An 11587-nucleotide genomic window follows, 5' to 3' on the forward strand; every position below is an offset into this window, starting at 1 on the left:
CCCCCAGCAGGGAGGAATGGAGATAATGCTGTGTACCTTAGATAGGGCTCTAAACTGGCCTCTGAGGCTGCAGGGGCTGAGCTGCCAGGGGAACATGGGCATGACTTTTGTTCCCAGGACCAGGATGCCTTGCTGGGAGATTCTCAGGACTACAGACCTCAGAAGTGCCACTTGCTCCTACATTTGCAATGGCCTCACCCCACTTCTCAGAGTCTCCTCCTCACAACCCACCCTCTTCACTTGAAGAGCTCTTCTCTACAAATCCACTTGTCCACAAGCACAGTTCAGCCAAATTTAAGGGCATAGCAAGCAGATTGAGTTTAGATGATCCATTCTTTAAAATAGACTCAAACCAATAAGCACTTACTGAGCCACAGGGTTGTGGTAGTCACCCCTAGCCAGGAGAGGGCCCTAAGTGTCAAAGGGGTCAGCATTGCAACTCAGGTCCAAATCTGGGCTCCTGCTGGGATGTTTCAGAGTTCCTTGAGGGAGGAGAAGGTAAGAATGTTTATTTGCATTTGCACAAACACTGGAAAGATACATAAGAAACTAATGTAAGTGATTACATATGACAGAGTGGATGGGGGAAGTATTGGGAGTGAGAATTCTCAAGGTTTATTACCTTGACATTTGAACTATGTGTATGCATTATCTAATTTTGAAAACAAGTGAGATGAAAGTTTAACTGTTCATTTTTTCCCCTAGTAAATAGATATGTTTCTCAGAGTAAATAAACTTGAAATTTATTTGCTGTCCAGAATGTGTATGGGGGGGTTATTTTCCATAAAGACAATCAATTTAAATGACAAAAGAAAATATGAGTTCATTCTGGTCATGGCTTGGGATTGGTCTTCTTTAACTTCTATCCTTGGCTCCCAAATTCCAGTCTGATGAGGGGGACGATTTTCTTCTATCAGATAGCCCCTAGCATGAAGGGAATATAGCCCCATTCTGAGGGGGATATAGCCCTATTCTCAGAGACTTCCCAAGCCCAGCTTCTCAGGGCCAGGTGAAATTAATGGTGGGATTGTCTCTATGTTCCGAAGCTCCCACTTCCCCCCTGGTTCTGGTTCCCCGCTCTTACCCCAGGAAACCTTCTTGGTTCTTAGCCTGTTCACTTGATTGCTTTCTCTGAATGCTTGTGCCTGGTCCCCAGAAGGTATCTACGTGTCCTTCCTTGCCTCCAGCTTCTTTTGAAGCCAGGGAATGCACACCCTAAAGGAACAGGGAGACCTGTGTTTCCTTGATAATTCCCAAGACACTCTGTACCTGCCACTTTGACTGAGGCCTGGGCTGGGGTGCCCTTTGCCTAAGCAGTGCATGGGCAGTGAGGCTGAGGGAGAGCCCAGAGGCTTCTCCCTGTTTGGAAATGATGTTCAGGGAGTCTACTTAGAGACAAGGAGAGGGATGAGTGTGAGGCCTCCTATTCTTCTTGGTGATCCCAAGGTTATTGAACTGGGAAGGCAAGGGCTGCTGGGGAGGGGCAGCAGCCCTTTAAGCAGAGGGCTCTCAGTAGAGATGGAGGGGCCCAGACAAGGCTCCAGCCAGGGCCCCTCAGTGCCTTTGAGGGATGGCCAGGGGGCTGCTGGTGCCCTCTCCCAGGAAAGGAGTGTGCTTGCTACCCCCCAACCCCAACTTGCATTCCCTCTTTCTATCCCTGTGGCAGAGGAGGGGTCCTAGGAGTCCTAGGGGTCTGGTCCAGGCCTTGGGGGCTAGAACAGTGTGTGGAATGAAGTGATAAAACCTGGTTAGGAGACAGGAGGATGGCAATGAACAGAACCCTTCTTAGATCTCCTATCTATGCTCCCCCACCCTTTGGGCTTCTCATCTCCATTCTTCACCTCCACTCCTCCCAGCTTAGCTATGAAGATGAGAGGGAGACCCTGGCTGCCTGCAGGATCTGAGTAGGGGCCCAGTGGAGACAAGCAGCCTCTCTAGGCAGAGTTCAAGGGACAGAATCTGAGATTCTCAGCATCTCAGAGCTAGATAGGGTGGGATCTTGAGGATTATCCAGTCTAGTCCCCTCATCGACCAAGTGGGGAAACTGAGGCCCAGAGAGGTTTGCCCAAACATACTGGAGAAACCACAGGAAAAGCCCCAGTGATGGGACCTAGAAAGCAATTTGCTGGGTCAATGCAGGAAAATGTCAGGGTTACGGTGAGCAATGTGGGAAAGGAGAAAGATAGCCAACAAAGTGGAGGCAGAGTTTGGCTGGGGCTGTTTGCACAGAGTAGCAGGCCTGCAGGAAAAGGAAACAGAGCATTTAGGATTCTTGGAGTTGAGACCTCAGGCAACTCCAAGGGTCAGCTCCTTAGGAATGTCAGTTAGTCAGTGGCACCTTTGTCCAGGACCCTTGCTCTGGAGCCTGGAATGACCTTGCGAAAGTCATTCCCCGTCAGGGGCTTCTGTGTCCCGTCTGTAAAAGGAGACCAGCACCCAGACTTCTCATATTTCTTTATCTCCAAATTTCCCATCTCCACATTTCTGTATCCACAGACTGAAAGCCACAAGAGATTTGAAATATATATTTTTTCTATTTGTCATTTTTGCTCTCACTGTGCCTTGGTTTCTACTTTTTTTTTTTTGAGACAGAGCCTCAAGCTGTCACCCTAGGTAGAATGCCATGTCATCACAGCTCACAACAACCTCCAACTCCTGGGCCCAAGCGATTCTCCTGCCTCTGCCTGCCAAGTAGCTGGGACTACAGATGCCAGCCACAATGCTGGGCTATTTTTTGTTTGCAGCCGTCATTGTTGTTTGGCGGGCCCAGGGATTTGAACCCAACAGCTCAGGAGTATGTGGCTGGTGCCTTAGCCACTTGAGCCACAGGTGCTGAGCCCCTTGGTTTCTACTTTTATAAAATAGGGATACACATAATACCTATTTTCTAAGGTGATTGTGAGAATTAAATGGGTAAATGCATGTACAGTACTCAACACACAGGAGGCTCTTAATAATGTTACTTATCATTAGCATTTTCAGTAATTAAGAGGGCAGTTGATTGCAATGCAGTTGTTGATGGGCTTTAGTGAGTTTCTTTTTAATGAATGAGCTGGGCAAGGGCCTCCATGGGGCATTTTAAGGACAGCCTAACTCCAGTTGAGGGCCACATCACAGCCCAGGGGGAATGCCCAGAGAACAGTGAGACCCAGGCCTGGAAGGGTCTCGAAGCCCACTCCAGGAGCAGCAAGATTCCATAGTGTCCCCCACCCAGGGACTCTGGGCCTAAATTTTTGCCCTGGACCCTAGAGGCAGAGTCAGAATCCCCCAGCCCCTTCACCCCACTCAGCTGGAGGCACCCCACCATGAGGGTGGCTGGAGATAGGGGAACAGCGAGAGGCATTCTGTGGAGGGTTTTCAAGAGACTGCCCTGATGAGGGTCAATATTTGCTCAGCTCTTGGGCTGGCACAGCCCATCACTGCCTCTGGCCCCTTGCATTCCGGCCATCGCACCCCTATCTCAGGAACGTGCTTCCATTGACTTAGGGGAACACGCCCAACATCAGCAGTGGTCTACCCTGGTCTGCCACCACCACCACCCCACCTCCATTCCCAGGCAGGAAATGGGAGCCCTCAGGAGGGAAGAGGATGTGTAGTCAGGTGAGTGTCTGGAGGATGCAGGCTCCCTCCCCTGCTCTCCCAGGATGAAGCCCCTAACTTCTTGCCAGCAGCAGTCAATAGGAGAGTGGGGAGGACCACACCAACTTCATTCCCAGATTCCTACTTAAATTAGGTAATTATTTCCTGAGTACCTACAGTGTTACAGAAAGAAATATGACTCTTCTCAGGCCCTGGAGAAACTTGTAATCAAACAGATTTATCTTACCCATGAAAAATGTCCAGGACCTCATTTAAAGGGGAAAAAAAATCCTCCAGGAATCTCAGTATTACCTTACAATTAGATTTACTTAGATAGATGCAAACATACTTTCATTTTCACCTTATATACAACTCAAAAATGAAAGTAAATTTGCAGTTTGAGTACAGAGAAAACAACTAATATGTTGCAATGGAGGGCATACACTGCAGTTTGATGTTTCTTGCCGAAACCAAATCATTACTTGCAGTGTGAACAGTGTACTGACCACCAGAATACAGGCTTTTTTTCTTTCCTTTGAAAGGGGGGACCCAGGAGTAATTTGCTCTTACCTGACTGATGCCTCATTTGCATAGTAAGTCCCACCCCTGCTTTTTCCTGATTGGCCAGGACAATTGGTTCTAATGCGGCCAGGGGCAGCATGTTTAAACTTATTTCCCGAGGTTAGCTTGGAAGTGAGAAGACGCTACAGAATTAATTCCAGAGAGGATTTAGCAATGCCTTTCCCTTGTCCTTGACAGTATCCAGAGCTCTTTACTTTCACCCGTTACATCATTTGCTCATTCAAAGCTGGACAAGTGGGCAGAGCAAATTCCTCTCAGGGTTCTTGAGTCTTTTACCTGTCTCCTGGAGGGAAGGATTTTAAATTTCTGTTTTTTAAAGAAAAAAAAGGAATATATTTTCTTATTTCCTCCCTTGTCTCCACAAAAGGTAGTATAGTTCTAACTTGGACATGAGTTTATATATACCTTAGCCAGATACCCTGTACATAAACGTATGCCCTAAGAAGAAATATACTAAGATACAACAAAGTATGCTACCAGCAGTGTACCCCTGTTGCACATGGTTCTGTATTGTAACTTTTCAGCCTGCTCTTTGTCTTGGAGGACTTTCACTAATGGTACGAAAAGAATGTCCTGATGCTTTTTAAAAGCTGCATAGTATTCCATTGTGTGACTGATCTGTCGTTTATTAAACTGGGTCTCTCTTGAGTTAGATCATTTCCATCTTTAACTTTTTACAAACAATGCTGTGGTAACTAATCTTGTACATGCGTCATTTCGCACGTACTAGGTGTGTTGTAGCATCAGTTCCCAGGCCTGGGATTGTTCACATTGCCAAATTGTTCTCCACTGAGATTGTAACAGTTAAACTTCCACCAGCAATGTATGAGAATGATTATTTCCCCACAGCTTGGCCAACAAAGTATGCTATCAATTTTTTTTTGGATTTTTGCCAATCTGATAGGTGAAAAATTGTATCTTAGTATAGTTCTAAATTGAACATGCATTTATATACAGGGTATCTGGCTAGGGAGTAAGGAATGCAGCATTCTCTTGAGGAATGAAGGATTTCCTAAGGCCTGCTGTTGGGGCAGGGCCCATGACCTTATTTGACTTAATCAGTGGACTACTGGCAAGGGAGAGACTCTAACTGTAGCAACCACCCAAGTCATCTCTAAATCCAAAGACACATCATCTTCTTCTTGCCTATGGATGGGTAAGGTATGTGCACCAGCTTAGAGTGATCTGCTGGGACATTGCCAGTTCCCTGAGGTCTCATATCAGTGGGGAAGTTTTCCCTGAGGTCTAACTTCCTCCACTAAAAACCATGTCAGTCTTTCAGGCTGGTTTCCTATGGGATGGAAGAATCACAAGATTGGAAGCTCTAAGGCAGTGGTTCTCAACCTTCCTAATGCCGCCGAATGCCACGACCCTTTCATATAGTTCCTCATGTTGTGGTGGCCCCCAACCATAAAATTATTTTTGTAGCTACTTCATAACTGTAATTTTGTTACTGTTATGAATCGTAATGTAAATGTCAGATATGCAAGATGTATTTTCATTGTTACAAAGGGGTCACAACCCACAGGTTGAGAACTGCTGCTCTAAGGAATGAATAGATGCTTAAACCCCTTTTGTTCTCACTGGAATCACAGCATCCATGGTGTCCCTTAGGACCAGAGACCCCAGTGAAGGAGAAGAGATTAATTTAACATGATTTGTTCAATATGCACCCATTCTTGCTCCATACAATCCCCATTCTCTTTCCTGAGAGTCATTTCTCTCAGGAGAGGCCAAAGGCAATCTGACCCTAACAATGTGGGCCTGGCATAGCTTAGGCCTGGAAGGATCCTGTTCCCTAGGAAACTGCCTGTGTTTTTAAATGCTGGATCTCCTTCTCTGTGAATTGTTATTACAATTTGTTATAGGCATGGTAATGTTCAAGAGTGAGTGTGTGTGTATATGTGTGTGTATGTGTGTGTTGAGGACTTTTGACGTCTAAGGTCTGTCTCCAGCCTGAAGTCAACAGCACCCTGGCTGCAGCCTGGGACCCCAGAGCAGCTTAGTTTAAGACCTGTGGTCAGCATCCCAAAAGCTCTGCAGAAAGCAGATTCTCAGACTTAGAACATCAAACTCCAGAGCTGAAGGAACTTTAGATAGTATCCAGTTCCTTCATTGTACAGCAGGGGGAAACTGAGTCACAGGTAAGGTAAAGGACTCACTCAAGTTCTCTCAACTAGCAAACAGCAAAGCCTGGCTGGGCTTATGGTATCTGGGCTCCTAGACCAGCCCTATATGAGCTCTCTGCCAGTAGTCCTATTAGAAGGGATGAGAGTTTGGCCTGCAGCTCCAGAACAGGCCCACACACCCTCTCAGGCTGAGCATGAGTGCCCAGGATGGATGTTGCTGCTGCTGCTGCCACCACCAGTCTGGATGGCTGCCAGCTCATGCAGGACCCCAGAGGCAAGGGTGGACGAGGATGCACCAACTTGGCATGCTTAGATTTGTCTCTCATCTGATTTTAGTTGCACCTAAGGATCAGCAGAGGGACCAAGTGAATCACCGGCTCCTTCCTTCTTCCTCCCTCTCTTCTCCAGTCATGAGGAGAGGGGGCAAGTGGAGGCATGGCCTTCCCAGAAGTCAGCCTAATCCCTTTGCCTATCTTGAGAAAGATCTTAAAGAGGATTGCTCCAAAGGGTGGGGACCCAGAATTTCTAAGAAGCCTTTTCTCCAAAGTGTCAAGACTCAAGTCTAGCTGCCAGGGCTTGGAACTCAGGGAAAGAGGAACCCGGGGAACTAGGCATGGAAAAGGGAAAACCCTCTGGGGCAGGGATAAGCTGTGTCACTCAGCACTTCCTCATTGCCCTCCGGATAGGTGCTTTCATGCTAGCCTCCCTACTGGTGCTCATGTCCTTCCCTCTGCTGGGAATTCCATTTCCATTCCTGTCCTGCCCATCCTGAATAGCCCAACTCAATCCACCTCTTCAGGAATCTTCTGCTGCTGCTCTAGCCCAGTGAGCTTTTGCTGCCTGGATTCCTCAACGGCTGGGATAGAAGTTGCTCAATACATCCTTATTAATTCAAATGTATTGAGCACCTACTATGTGTCAATGTCTTTGGCTGGTTTCCCTTGAAATAAAGATTTGAGTATTAGTAGTTTATTTGGGAGATGATCCCATGAAACCCCAGTAGAAGGGTAGAGAAGTGAGGCAGGAAAGGGAAGGATGAAAATGCCATGTGTACTGTTGAGCAGATGACTACTGTGGGCTCAGTAGTCATCTGCCCCCAGTCATCACACTGGGGACTCCTGCAAGACTGTGTAGACCACTTGCCTCCAAGTGACCCCCCCAGAAATTAAAGAAGCTGGGATATTAGCCACCAAATCCTGTAGCCATTGGTTGGGGAATCCTAGGGAAGGGGTGTCAACTCCTTGGCACTTCTGGCTTGTCCCATACACAAACCCAAGTGGCCTCAAGATGCCAGAATGATAATTACTGAGAGGATGTGGGTGGGATGTCTGCATATGCTGGTAGCTGAGGATACAAAGATGGGTAAAGCAATGGCCTACCCTGTAGGAGTTCTACAATCCAGGGAGGGAGGCAGAGAGCTAAGCAAATTGTCCCAGTGTAGCACAGTAAACATCAGAACGGAGCTATGGTAAGTCCTCCCTGAATGTCATCAATAGGTTCTTGGAAACTACAATTTTAGTACAGCAGGTCTTCAAATGATATTATTGTTTTGTTATAAAAAAAAAGGAAAAAGAATTAATTTTGTTATATATCATTTCTCTCAAAGTCACAGTAAGTGAGGATTTTACTGTATTTATGCTAGGTGGTGGAAATTTAGAGGTGTGAAACTTGACTGCTTGGAATGTAGGGAAGAAATCCTAAAGAAGAGCAGAGTGCTTAAGGTGTGAAGGATGGTAGTGGGGCCTCCCTATAGAAGGAACAGCATGGGCAAAGTCACCATGCAGGGTTGAGGTGTATGGAATCTGTTGGCAGCCGACATGGCTAGCTCAGCCACCCTCTCCATCCCAGCTTCAGGGTCAGCTCAAGTTCAAACTAATTTTAAGATAGCAACTAATCTTAACATTAACCAGGAGGACTGGTTGGTGTTGAATTTGCAAACATAGGAAGATTTGCTCATTTAATAAGCTTAGAAATGTGTCACTCATACTCTTTAAGTAAATCAGTGGTCTCTAAGACTGGCCCATCAGTATTTGGGGAGGCATTACAATCTTCTATTTTTTTGTCTTTCATCCTTTAAAAATGCCAAGTTTTCTGTATTTTTTTAAATAGGGGAGAGTGTAAGCACAGTTCCCCACTACCAGTTGGGTTTCCCCAAATTGGAAACAGCAGAGGTCAGCACTCCCAGGGTGAAATGTATGACCTGTGCCCTGGGAAAACCATCTTAGTGATCATGGTATTTTCCCCCCCTCCAGATAAGTATTATTTTTCTATATTTTCAATAATGTACACAATTTATTAGTATGATAGTACATATAAATTATTTATAAATAAAATACACATATTGGGACATATGTCACAGATTTTCTGTGAACAGAATTATATGGTCAAAAGGACTGGGCACCTACTGAAGTAGATGATGACTGGGTCAGCTTGGGATATGCCACAGGAAGAAGGTTCTAAGCCTGTTCTCCTCACCACCCTCATTGGCAAGAGGCTCAGGTTGGATTCTTTCTCTGCTGGCATCACTACTTGCTTGTTGCATTCCTATGAACATGGGCCATTTGAGGGCTAGGCTTGGGCTGGGTGAGGTTCGCATCTGCGGCTGCAGAATAAGCCTGTCCCCTGTCCTTCCTCAGGCCCACCGGGACACCCAAGAGGGAGCTTGGTTTGGATCCATTTCCATAGTTATGAGGCTGAAGCCATCCTTTGCTCTTTCTGTCCATTGCCTCTGACTCTGGTGGGTCTTCTGCTCTAGGCCTCTCTGGCCAGAGGTCTCCAGGCCTGATGGAGACCCCTCATGCACACTTGCTGGATGATTCACAGCCTCTCCGGCCCCTGACACCTCCTCCTGGCCTGGCCTCCCTGTCAGAGCTATGGTCAGTCACTAATTACCTTAGTTATCTTTCCATCCATGCTTGTTGAGCTAATGAGGAAGGCAAACAGACATCTCAGCAAATGTGGAAAATTCCTGCTGACAAGGCAAGAGCCCATGGCTCAGGTTTGGGGGATTAGACCTTCCCCAAGAAGGCTGCAAGGATGGCCCCCCAATATTGGGAGGTGGTGGACAGCTTTCCTGTTCATGCCCTGCCCCCTGGTTGAAAATCCATCTTATTAAACATGGAGCAGGGTTTTGGCTCAGGGTGGGGTTTGAGGGAGGGGCAGCATAGGGGGTCTGGTGGTGTCACTCCTCAGGCCTGGGGCTGTCTCCAGGTGGGACTCTTGGCCCTGGGTTCCCCTGTGATGCCCAGCTGGCCCAGCTGGCTGAAAGGCAGGGTGGGGCCTGGGCTGCCTGCTCCCTCACACCTGAGGCCTGTTAATAATTACCCCTGGGGAGGGCAAGGCCCCAGCAGACATCACTAATGAGCCTGCTAAGTGACAGCTGGATCCTTTCCCCCTCACCTGCTCAGGAAAACAAGATCTAGCCAAGGAATTATTTAACTCTCTTTGGGCTGGGAGCTCTCTGAGGAGAGGGTTGTGTCTTCTCCTCAGACTGGGGTTGCCTGAGTCCCTGGCGCCTTCTCTATTGTCAGCACAAGACTTCTGTTTCTGATGTCGGTGTTTGCATTTCTACCCTGAGGGAGCAGCGTTACTGATGGGAGGCTGCTCTGTTTAGTATCAGCTATGAGCAACGCTGTCTGGTAGCACATTCTGTGATGGTGGAAAGGTTCTAAGGCTGTACTGTCGAAACGGTAGCCACTAGCCACATGTGGGTACTGAGCACTTAAACTATACATCCAAGTTACTGGAGTTTTGAAACCTAATTTTAATTAATTTAGATTTAAATAGCCGTATGTGGCCAGTGGCTACCATACTCCCTGGTGTGGTCTATAATGTTTCATAAGGGGGGCCTTGAACAGGTGCTGAACAAATCTAAACAAAATAACCCTTCAGGCTGCCATGTTATTAGTCAAAGCCCATTTCCTTGCCTTTGCAGGTCCAAAGGGACCCAAGGTCATTTCCTTGGGGATGGCTCCTGGAAGGCTAGGTGGGTTTCCTTACTCTCTCCTCCCTTCCCTCCAAAACGCCTCAGGCAGCTGAGGGGCCTAGAGGAGCAGGGAGCCAGCCAGAAACACCTGTTCTTAATGAGGGTCCCCAGGATCTGGACAGCCCTCCCTCCACAGGGCACGGGGCTGTCGCTGCCTGAATGAGGGAGATTTATGGAAAATCCCCTCACACAACAGGCGGATTTTCCAAGCCTCATTGGCTGCTCTGGTCTGAGCCTTCATTAAGGGGAGCAGGGGACAAAGGAGGAGGTGGGGGTGAGGCCCTGGGCCTATTCAGCTCTCTATCATTCTGCACTGGGAGCTCCATCAATGCCCCCCCACCCTTTCCTGGCTCAGGAAAGGTCACACTCTCTTTCCTTTTAATAATAATAAAAGGCCCCTAACATCCAGCAAAGTCAGACTTGGCCTTTGAGGAATATCTTTCTCTCACTTTAAAGATTTCTAGAGGAGACATTCTGTGGTTTAGCTTTACAATTCCCTATGCCTTATAATGCACAGTCTTGGAAGTTCCACCTTACAGCTAACCTAATTTCCCCACACTTTAGGCCCAGCTCATAGGACTTCTCTTCCCCATTGAAGTTATGGCAACATTTCAAAGTAGCAAGGTCAGTTGTGTGCTTTTCCAGTAAAAAAAACCTTGATTGGAAGGAGAAACCGCTGGGTACAGTTGCTGGAGGGACCTGGAGATTTGCATTCACAGGGAGCCTTGAACTTCCCAGACAAGTGGTGCTGCACTTAGAGCCAGAATTCATGCTCCAGGGTGGTACCTGCTGTGTGCTAACTGCTTCTGCTGTGACACAACCACATAAGTATCCAGGGACCCAGTGAGAAAATCCTTCCTAAGGAGAGAGAAAAGCTTACCCAGAGGACTGGATTTTTTTTTTTTTCGAAGACCGAGTCTTAGTATGTTGCCCTCAGTAGAGTGCCGTAGCATCATAGCTCACAGCAACCTCCAACTCTTGGGCTTAAGAGATTCTCTTGCTTCAGTCTCCCAAGTAGCTGGGACTACAGGCGCCGGCCACAACGCCTGGCTACTTTTTTGTTGTAGCTGTCATTGTTGTTTGGCAGGCCTGGGCTGGGTTTGAATCCGCCACCTCCTGTGTATGTGGCTGGTACCCTAACCACTGTGCTACAGGTGCCGAGCCATAGAGGACTGGATTTTTTATTTTTTATTTTTTATTATTTTTTTATTATTTTTTGAGACAGAGCCTCAAGCTGTCCCCCTGGGTAGAGTGCCGTGGCATCACAGCTCACAGCAACCTCCAACTCCTGGGCTCAAGCGAGTCTCCTGCC

General features: G+C 47.4%; 1 pseudogene; it reads right to left on the minus strand.

Moving 5' to 3' along the window:
* Positions 1-8396: 8396 nt before the first annotated feature.
* LOC111725089 lies at positions 8397-8550 on the minus strand (annotated as a pseudogene).
* Positions 8551-11587: the final 3037 nt, after the last annotated feature.

This window comes from Otolemur garnettii, unplaced genomic scaffold (assembly GCF_000181295.1).
Source record: "Otolemur garnettii isolate 467f Iridium unplaced genomic scaffold, OtoGar3 scaffold00031, whole genome shotgun sequence".
In the NCBI taxonomy this organism is placed as follows: Eukaryota; Metazoa; Chordata; class Mammalia; order Primates; family Galagidae; genus Otolemur; species Otolemur garnettii.